General features: G+C 44.7%; 1 long non-coding RNA gene across 1 annotated transcript; it reads right to left on the bottom strand.

The window, feature by feature from the left end:
- Positions 1 to 7,214: 7,214 nt before the first annotated feature.
- On the bottom strand, positions 7,215 to 9,250 carry LOC118782350. Its single transcript, XR_005005133.1, has 4 exons — positions 9,137 to 9,250; positions 8,997 to 9,050; positions 8,820 to 8,882; positions 7,215 to 7,805 (listed from the first exon to the last, which is right to left on the bottom strand). It is a non-coding gene; the product is annotated as an uncharacterized LOC118782350 (long non-coding RNA).
- Positions 9,251 to 9,493: the final 243 nt, after the last annotated feature.

Here is a 9,493-nt window from a genome sequence, read left to right as displayed (position 1 = left end):
AAGCAGACAGATGTGCTCCTGAAGTCATTATGGCCGGAGCCCCTGTACAAAGGCCTGGAGGGCGAGCTCCTCTTATGTCGCAGTGTCAAAGGATGGGTACCCACGCCAGGCGTAAAGTCGAAGGTCCGCGGCGTAGCCACCCAGGCTCTCTCCCTCTTCCCCCCGGTGGACGACCAGTTTGTCCCTGGCGTCGTCAGCATGCTCACGGCAGCCGAAACAGCGCTGTATTGCCCCCTCGATGGCTGCCCAGCTGAGACGCTCCTCAGGCTGGAAGTCCGTGAGGATCTGCAGCACTTTGCCCTCTAATGCCAGAGCGACCTGGACCGCCGTTTCTTCCACTGACCACTCGTGGTCTGGAACTGGGAGGCCAGCTGCACTTGAATGAGATAAGTCTCCGGTGGCTCTTCCCTGCTGTAGCGCAGTTGTTTCATCACATCCCGGCGGGAGAACCTTGGCTCCATGGGGGAAGCTGTGGAAGCTCCTGGCTGAACTGCAGGGGAGGCGGCGACTGGTCCTACAGACCAAGGTGCAGTTGGGTCCGCTGGCAGAGTCAGCTCGGGATCGCGGTGGAGCAGCGGCATTGGGGATCCGGCTTTCCCTCGACAGTCCGGCGCAGCTGTCAGGCGTTTTGGTTTGGTTTTTTTTTTACCAAAACATACTCTTTTACGATGCCACAAGGTGTATACCCGCATTCATCATTTATGAGTGAGAATAAAACTGAAAGAAATGTGTTTGAATAAATAAAAATCCATAGGTTTGTTTTGTTAGTTCTTAGTGCTCCGGTGTTCACAAAGCTGGTTCAAACTGTGTGCCCTGGCTTCAGTTTAGCAGACCCACTTTGATTTTTGAGATCAGAGTATCGTTCTTACACGAGTAACCTGGCCTTTCTGTGCACTGAAAGGCTTCTTTTGTCGAGTAATAACATCGGAGTGGATGAAAGGAGTTTGAGGAAGTAAGTGGAGCTAGACTGGACAGGTGTGTCTAGGCAAGAGTGCAACGCAGTTAATCCAAACGACATCAGGTTCCTTTTTGGGGACATATTTAAACAGTTAATTAAAATTAACATTGTAATCTGTTGTTTACATAAGTATTGTCCATGTTGCTTAGTTAGCTGTGTACCCTACTGTGGTGCCTATCCCCGGGTTTGGGCCAGAGGGACCGAGGGCCTTCCTCCACACTTCGGTGTCTTCTGGAAATAAATAATAAGTTCTTAAAGAGTATGATGTAATTAAGGTTTGGTTTATTGTATATGGTGATCATATCATATACAGATCATATACAGTAAACCGGGTTGGTCCACGGAGCAACAGGTTACAATGCATTCACTAGCCTATCCCCAAGCACTCTGCTCCTCCCTTGGTCTGCATCCCTCTTTTATGTTTCTCCCCAGCTCCTCCTATTCCAGCCCCTAATTTCCAGCTCCTCCCAGGCTCCTCCTTTAAGATCACACCATCCACAATTGATACACCATTATCTTTGACCTTGTGCATTCACCCCACCCAGGATGGCCCCAGAGTCCATATTCACTCATTGTTTTTAGTTCAAGTTTCAAGTTTCAAGTTTTATTTGTCACATACACAGTTACAATGTAATGTGCAGTGAAATGCTTAAGTACCTGAGGTCGTTGTACACCAGAAGGAATTTAAAAATAAGAATAAAATAGAGAATAGAAGTATATAAGACATATAAAAGTTAAAAAAAGGTATATATACACACTAGTATGTGAAGCAGCAGTATTATTGCAGTGGGATGCAGTCCAAAGTGCTGTGGTGCAAATGTTAAAGTGAATGTGCAGAGTGAATGTAAAGTGAGTGTGAAGTGAAAGTTTATTGCACAGAGTTTAGCAGTCTGATGGCCTGAGGGAAGAAGCTCCTCCTAATCCTCTCAGTGTTGGCCTTCAGCTGGCGGTAGCGTCTCCCTGATGGCAGCAGGGAGAACAGTCTATTGTCTGGGTGACTGAGGTCACTGGCAATCTTCCTGGCTCTTACTCTGCAGTGGTTGGTGTAAATGTCCTGCAGGTTTGGGAGGGAGGTCCTGATGGTTCTCTCAGCTGAGCGAACCACCCCTCTGAGACCCAGGTGGTCCCGCTTGGTGGCACTCCCCATCCAGGTGGTGATGCTCCCACTCAGGATGCTCTCTATAGTGCAGGTGTAAAAGTTCTTGAGCACCTTGAGTGGGAGTTTGAAGTCACTGAGTCTCCTTAGATGGTAGAGGTGCTGGTGGGCTTTCTTCACCAGGGTGTTGATGTGACAGGACCAGGAGAGGTCCTGGGAGATGTGAACACCCAGGTATTTGAAGTTGACCACCCTCTCTACCTGGGCCCCCTTTATGCTGATAGGTTGGACTAAAACTAATAATGATTGCTAAAAAAAACTAATAAAAATAAAATAAGAAAAGACAAAAAATTATTGTTGTTATCGTTTCAAGACGGAGGTCGTATCCATTCAAGGCGGCAGTTGTCACACTCAGGGGCGGTATGTTCCTTAGGGCGATCGGGCGACGCACCACCAAAGGAGGAAAGGGAGGGAATTTCTCACATCACACATCCTACCACAATGCTACACTAGCTGTGACTGTTCTAGACAGTTTGTCCTGCCTCTGAATATCATAGCCCAATCAGTGTCAAGTCGTGTTCCGTGGACTACTGCCCCTTTCGGGCGATTTCAGTCTGGTTGAAAATCGCACAGATTGCTTTGATAGACTCTCATGTTAAGGCAATTTTTTTCGAACTGCAGGCACTGCAATGCAATCTGTATGGGTTCTGGGTGGGCTTGCACTAATGTGCTTTCGTCATACGGAACCTGATGTAGGGATCGCTGGGGCAGCCAGCGATCTTGTCACATATAAGGTCAACATGGCTAATGTTACCTCAACTCAGAGCAACTCGATCGTGGCATTAAAAAAATACTGCTCAGTCGTCGTAGTAAGCAGGATAAATAAATAAATCTTTTCTCCTCTAGTGGGACACGTGATGTGCTGTTGAAGGTCCGGTCTTATTGTCTTTAGGTTAGCCGATTGAAGTCACCAGCTACGATGAGGGCGGTTATCCCGGTGGTTAGCCTCGTAGCTAGAGAGGGCTTCATGTAGCTCAGACAGAGCAGTGTCCGTGTCTGCTTGTGGTGGAATATAAACGGCACTGCAGATGATGGACAAGAACTTGCATTTTAACATAACACTTATAGAATTTTCCATTATTTCCAACTCTACGCCTAATTTTAAAATAAAAAAGTTAAATAGTACTGGGTCTAATTTATTTTTTAAGCATATGTATGTGAATTGTTACCATTATTTCCAGGCCTGTGTCTGAATGATTTTTTAAAAAGTTAAATAGTCTTAAAACTGTTGGCCTGATAGTGGCGCTATAGACTGCCAGAAAGCACACAGATATCTGTATACCATGAGTTACAAAGTAAGACCTGCTGTGCACGAGACTATAAGAAGGCACGTAGCAGTAAAATCACATGACATCAAACTGAAGCCATTGTGTACCATTAGCTACACATAAGCTACAAAGTAAGGCCTGCCAGTGCAAGAATGGCTATGTAGAACAAAGAAGTATTGAACCCTGTGAATAGGGGGGGGGTGTTAGCCCGACACTTGTTATGAAGGGTAGCTATTGCAGTGAATCCGCGTACAGTTCACAGGCCTTACATGTCAGCTAGACTAAAGCAGGCTACCAACTCTTATTTTCTAGATGTGTGACTCCTAAAAGAAAATATAAAACTAAAATGGGATGCATATGTTAAAAGGAGGCAAAACATGCTGACATGCTGCAGGGGCATGTCAGAGGGAGAAGATACAATAAGTGAAGGTGGCATGACTATGAGTCAGAGGAAGAAGATACAATAAGCGTGACTATGAAACAATAGGAGAAAGTGGCATGACTATGAAACCAGAGAGAGAACATACAATAAGCGAAGATCGTAAACCAATAGGAGAAGTGAAGAGAGAGAAGATACAATAAGCAAAGACCGTAAACCAATAGGAGAAGTAAAGGGAGAGAAGGTACAATAAGCGAAGACCGTAAACCAATAGGAGAAGGTGGCGTGACTATGGAACAGCAACATAGTGCACCAAGGTTCTGGGGTGACTTCCAAGGAGGGGCAATGCTGAAGGCAGTGTTCCTTCTCCAAGGTCACATTTTCTGATACCAACTGTCCTGCGGTAACCCTAGAATAACCCCCCTTACACTGGCCTCGCACACAGAATTACTGCATATTAATAACAATGCTTAATGCTTTCCAATAGCAGCACTTTAATCAACACTATCATTAAATGCTTATTAACTGTGGTGCTTATGTAGTAAATCAACAATATCATGTAATGCTTATTAATTTTAGTACTTAATGTAATGCTTTAAGTAACAATATCAATGCCTTTAATTAATAACAGTGCTTTAGTGCATACTAGTGCTTTAGCCCTCACATAAGGCCTCACATTCTCCACCACACTACTCTATCGGTAGCTTCGCACAACACTGTAGAATTGTACTGACATAGAAACAGTGAACATTTTCAAACAGATTGGCTGTCAATCAGTCTGCGTCATCTGTTCTTGCGTTCTCGTGAAGTCTTTCATGGCCCACGTACAGTTCCAATACCAAAGAGCGCAAGTGACCAAGAACACTTAAAATGGCCGGGTGTGTTCTTAATCCATCCCTTTTATCGAGGATGCATCAGTTGGTGACTGGGCCAGCGAGAACGCATCTCATATCCCAGAAGTCATTGCAAGAATGATGGCAGGAGAGGCACAACTGTCAGTTTTTTTTGGGGTGGGGGGGGGGGGGGGGGGGTTGATGGCTTCACTGTGAGCGGGAGTGTTTGAACGACCATCTGTGCAATATTGGAGTATGTGATTATTACTTGTTGAACTATTCACCCTGTTTGCTATCTGAACCAGTTTTTCCTTTATTTAATACAAAAGGTGATCTATACCCATGTTTCACATATAGGCTTTTCACACTGCATATTCTTAGCCCAGGGCTATCCTTAGCTCTGGGCTAAGAGTTGACCCTGGGATAACTTAGCCCCTTTTCACACACACATTGTTAACCCAGGGTTAACCTAAACCCAGGGCTATACGATTCACACTGCACTTCTACTAGCCCTGGGTTAAATGTCCATGCAACTAATGTTTACATTCTAGAATGACGCCTGCCTACTCTTTAACAGCAAGCAGCAACGTTAAAATGTTGCCATTAGCAGGGCTGTATGTGAGAGCGGTGTTGAAACATCAAAAAGAGAGAGAACAGCGGAGAAAGGAAAGACTGAAAAGAAGACGTCTATTGTTTTACCTTTTCCAGCAGTGGCAAAGAAAAGAGATGTTGCTTTTTTGTGTCTAATGGGTGTCGTGTCTAGCGAAGTACCACCACCTAATTGACAGATTTGGTCACTACCAAAAAGTGACTGGTGGTGGCACTACGTTGTCAAAACATTTATGGATTCGGAATGGATCAAACACTTTAGGATTTCAAAAACGACATTTGATTTTCTCATCAATAATCTGCGGCCATACATAGAGAAGAAAGACACAAGTCTTCGCCAGGCAGTCGAGGTGGACCGTAGAGTTGCCCTAACTTTGTGGCGTTTAGCCACCAACGTTGAATATAGAACCATCGGACAGCTGTTTGGTGTGGGCGTGTCCACTGTCTGCAACATGGTACACCAGGTACATTTACATTTTAATTTTTGTCATTTAGCAGACGTTAACAAGTTAAGTGCATCTAATGAAGTAGCATGAAGACGCTGTACAACTGGACACAACCAATCCACATATGAACATGCATCATTAATTAAACAGTGCTCAGGTAAACTAGTGTAGGCTATATCCTACATGATTCAACGCTTAAGTGTTTCAATTCATGATTGATAGGACTTCGACATTACAAAATAATCACATACCATGATGAAACAACATAGAACCAAGAGATCACGCTTAGGTAGGAGACATAATTATTATTTACAGTATTATCTGAGAGTGGCCTCCATCAATGGACTCCCTTGTCTTTGTACGATCGAGTCTTAGTACGACCAGGCTGCCGCTTTTGCTTCCGCTACAGTGGGGCACGCACAATATGTAATCACCCAGGTAACTAGCGGATGAGCAGCCAGCTGTGAGAGGAAGCGAAACAACCGGCTAATTCCTGCTTAAACACCTCCGAAACTAAGCATTGTAAACCAGGTAGCTAGTCAAATTGATTTTGATATTTCAATCAATGTGAGAATCTTTTTATGTACAAAATAACACTTAACCCGACCAGAGAAGAGGGGGCATGGGACAAACCATTTCAGCTAAGATATTAACAGATGTTTTTATTCTGACATTTTCAATAAAGGTTTGTGAAGCCATTGTTCAGGTCTTGGACAGGGACCTCATTCAGATTCCATAAGGGGAAGCAGCTCTAGAGGTGGTCCGTGGATTTGAAGTAAGATGGGGCTTCCCACAGTGCTTTGGTGCTGTTGATGGGAGCCACATTCCTGTACCTGCACAAAAGCCCTATCCCAATGACTGTTACAACAGGAAGGGGTTCCATTCAATGATCCTCCAAGGTCTAGTTGATCACCAGTATTGATTTATGAACGTGAACTTCAAATACCCAGGGAGTGTCCACGATGCCCGTGTGTTTGGGAAGTCTGCCGTCTACAAGTGAGGCCAGACAGGAAGGCTGTGCCCCCCAAACCCACGTGAGGTGGGAGGAACCACTATGCCTGTGGTCATACTGGGTGACAGCGCCTATCCTCTGCTTCCGTGGTTGATGAAGCCTTTCAGTGATAATGGGCAACTCACAAGGGAGAAGAAAGTTTAAAATTATCTCAGCTGGGCATGGTGGTGGAGAACGCCTTCGGGAGACTAAAGGGGATGTGGAGGATACTAATGAAGAGAAATGACACTTGGAGGCTTGGAGACGCCTGAGAACATCGTCATCGCCTGCTGTGTGCTCCACAATTTGTGTGAGTCATCAGGAGAGCCCTTCAATGATGAACTACCACTGAGAGAGGATCCAGTCCAGGATCCAGATCACCACCTTGAGATCCAAACTGAGGATGCCTCAGTAGTGCGCAATGCCTTTGTGCAGCATTTTGTAGCCGCCAGATAAGCTGTAGCCTACCCACAGGCATGCACACACACACACACAATTGATTTCTCTGCCCTGAATGAGTGAGAAGTTGTTTATTCAATACAAATATTAGATTAACATACTTCTTATTACCCAATCTCTTCTCTACAATAGTCATTCAAAAAGACACCTGCATATTGAGAACTACTCCATAACAACAATCTTAGTACATTAAGTATAATCAAGTGTGTAATAAGAAAATACCAACTGAACAACATGGTCAAAGGTCACATTCAATTAAATTTTAATGGGGGAACATGCATCAGTGGCAATGCAGTTCACAACTAAAAAAACTATAACACTCAAATGTTGTAGACAAATTATTCAAAGAGAGTACACTTAAGTGAGTTGCACAAACTGATCTGACTGATACAATGAAATATTAGGAACTGATTGGTGATACAACAAAGAGGAACTCAACAGGATTTATAAAGCTGTATATGTATTACTACCATTCTGGGATTATGCAATCGGCTGCCCCATCAACATCAGCCGAAGAGCTGCATCTCATGCGCCCTTTCTTCCTGTCGCGTTCTCTCCTCTTCTCACTCGCCGCCTCCTGTTCCTCCATCCACTGCATGAACTCCCTCTTTGAAGCTTGCTGATGTTCAATGACGGTTTGCACCCTGCTCTCTAAAGCTTCAGCACTACCTCTCTTTCTGCTCCTCCTCTGGTCAGCTGTAGGTGTCTATAAGCATAAAACAAACAGTGCATATGTGACCAGGTGGTGGTAACAGTCAAAGGTCTTCTCTCTAGGGTACTCGACTACGCCACCTGGGGACTCTCACCCCAAGAAATGCTTGCAACTTAGATTCCTAAGATATAGTACGGAGACTAGAGGGTTCTCGCATGCAGGTAAGCTAGCAGAAAGACAGATGTGGTATTTCAGTTAAATACAAAAGTTTATTGAACAAATAAATGAAAAAAAACAAACCTGCCCTTATTGCTACAACCTCTTAAACAGGTGGGAGGGTAATAAGGGCAAACAATGCTGCCAGAGGACAGGGTAATGGCTGCCACCAGAGACCAACTATTAAAAATGTGGGGATGAGTAGGCTGATCGCCGAGGAGGTTACCTTTTCTGGGAAGGGGAGACCGACACACCACGCGTGCCTTGTTCCTGGTGCTTGCTAACACACACACACACACACACACACATATACATACACGCACAGCAAATAGTGACCACAGCAAATAGTGAAGTGCACTTTACTACTACAACACTGCATGCAGTGCATGAAGGAGGGGACCCAGGTCCAACGACCCACCCTGCAGACCAGCAGTTACACTCCCTGATAACTATAGAAGGGGAAGGGGAAAAAAGGAGGGACGATTAGAGCCCCAACCAGTTGGTTAAGGGCTAAATACAAAGTTAATATAAAAATGTTGAACACAAATAGTTAAAAAGCAATAAAATAGAACACTGGGGCAGCCAGTACGCCTAAAATCCGTCTGCCGATAAAAATCACGCACAAAGTGGCCAAACACAACTCAGGCCACTAGTCTAAACACCTCGCACGGCAAAAGCCAACTAAAATTACAGGAGGCAAAGCAGCAGTGGCAAATCTTCCTTCAAAGGTAACAAAACAATATTCGTCATGGTTTAGCGTTCGCATAGCAGTACCGAGTACACACCATACATTGTCCCCAATTGCCGCGAGCTGCACACACGGGAAGAGGCAGCCCCTAGTTTATATTTTACCTCTACGTGCCTTCCGGTTAACGTGAGCGAAACTGGTGCCTACTCGGGGTCTCGGGCACCGACCTAAATTAAAACATTGCCGTTACACACACGCATATTTAAAATACATGATCGATTGTTTGCAACATGGATTTTAACAAAGGTACGGGTGCAACAGATTGAATAAAACGCAAATACCTTCAGTGAAGCACATACACACACCACAGGACGCGTTGGTAGAACCACGAATACCTGTTACCAAACAATTAAATTTTAAACCCATGCGTGAGCACAGCAATGAGCTAATGGTAATTGAAAATCAAACAGGGAGCACATACCTTTTCAGCATTAATAGCGTTACGCACCAGAAAGCAGTGAACTAAGGGACTCGAACTGCCGTACCTGACGGAGCGGCCATATATATACACAAACGGGAACCTTGTCTAATTAGTGGTTAGCCACCCGAGTGCTACTAGGGGGCGTGGCCAAGGGAAGGAGCTACGGTGGCTGAGAGGCAAAAGGGCAGCTCTGTCGGTCACACATACTTAAGAAGATGTCACTTTTCTAACAGGAGAAATGAATGAATGAATGAATGAATCATTATGAAAATCTATAGTTAGTCCTGGGATTAGCAACAAGTTGCCGAATGCGGCTGACGTTGTTCATCGTCTGGGTCCCAAGAGAAAGGATGGTTC

The sequence above is a fragment of the Megalops cyprinoides genome, chromosome 8, assembly GCF_013368585.1.
Source record: "Megalops cyprinoides isolate fMegCyp1 chromosome 8, fMegCyp1.pri, whole genome shotgun sequence".
In the NCBI taxonomy this organism is placed as follows: Eukaryota; Metazoa; Chordata; class Actinopteri; order Elopiformes; family Megalopidae; genus Megalops; species Megalops cyprinoides.
The sequence above is the reverse complement of the archived record's forward strand: the minus strand, read 5'-3'. Positions and strand labels throughout refer to the sequence as shown.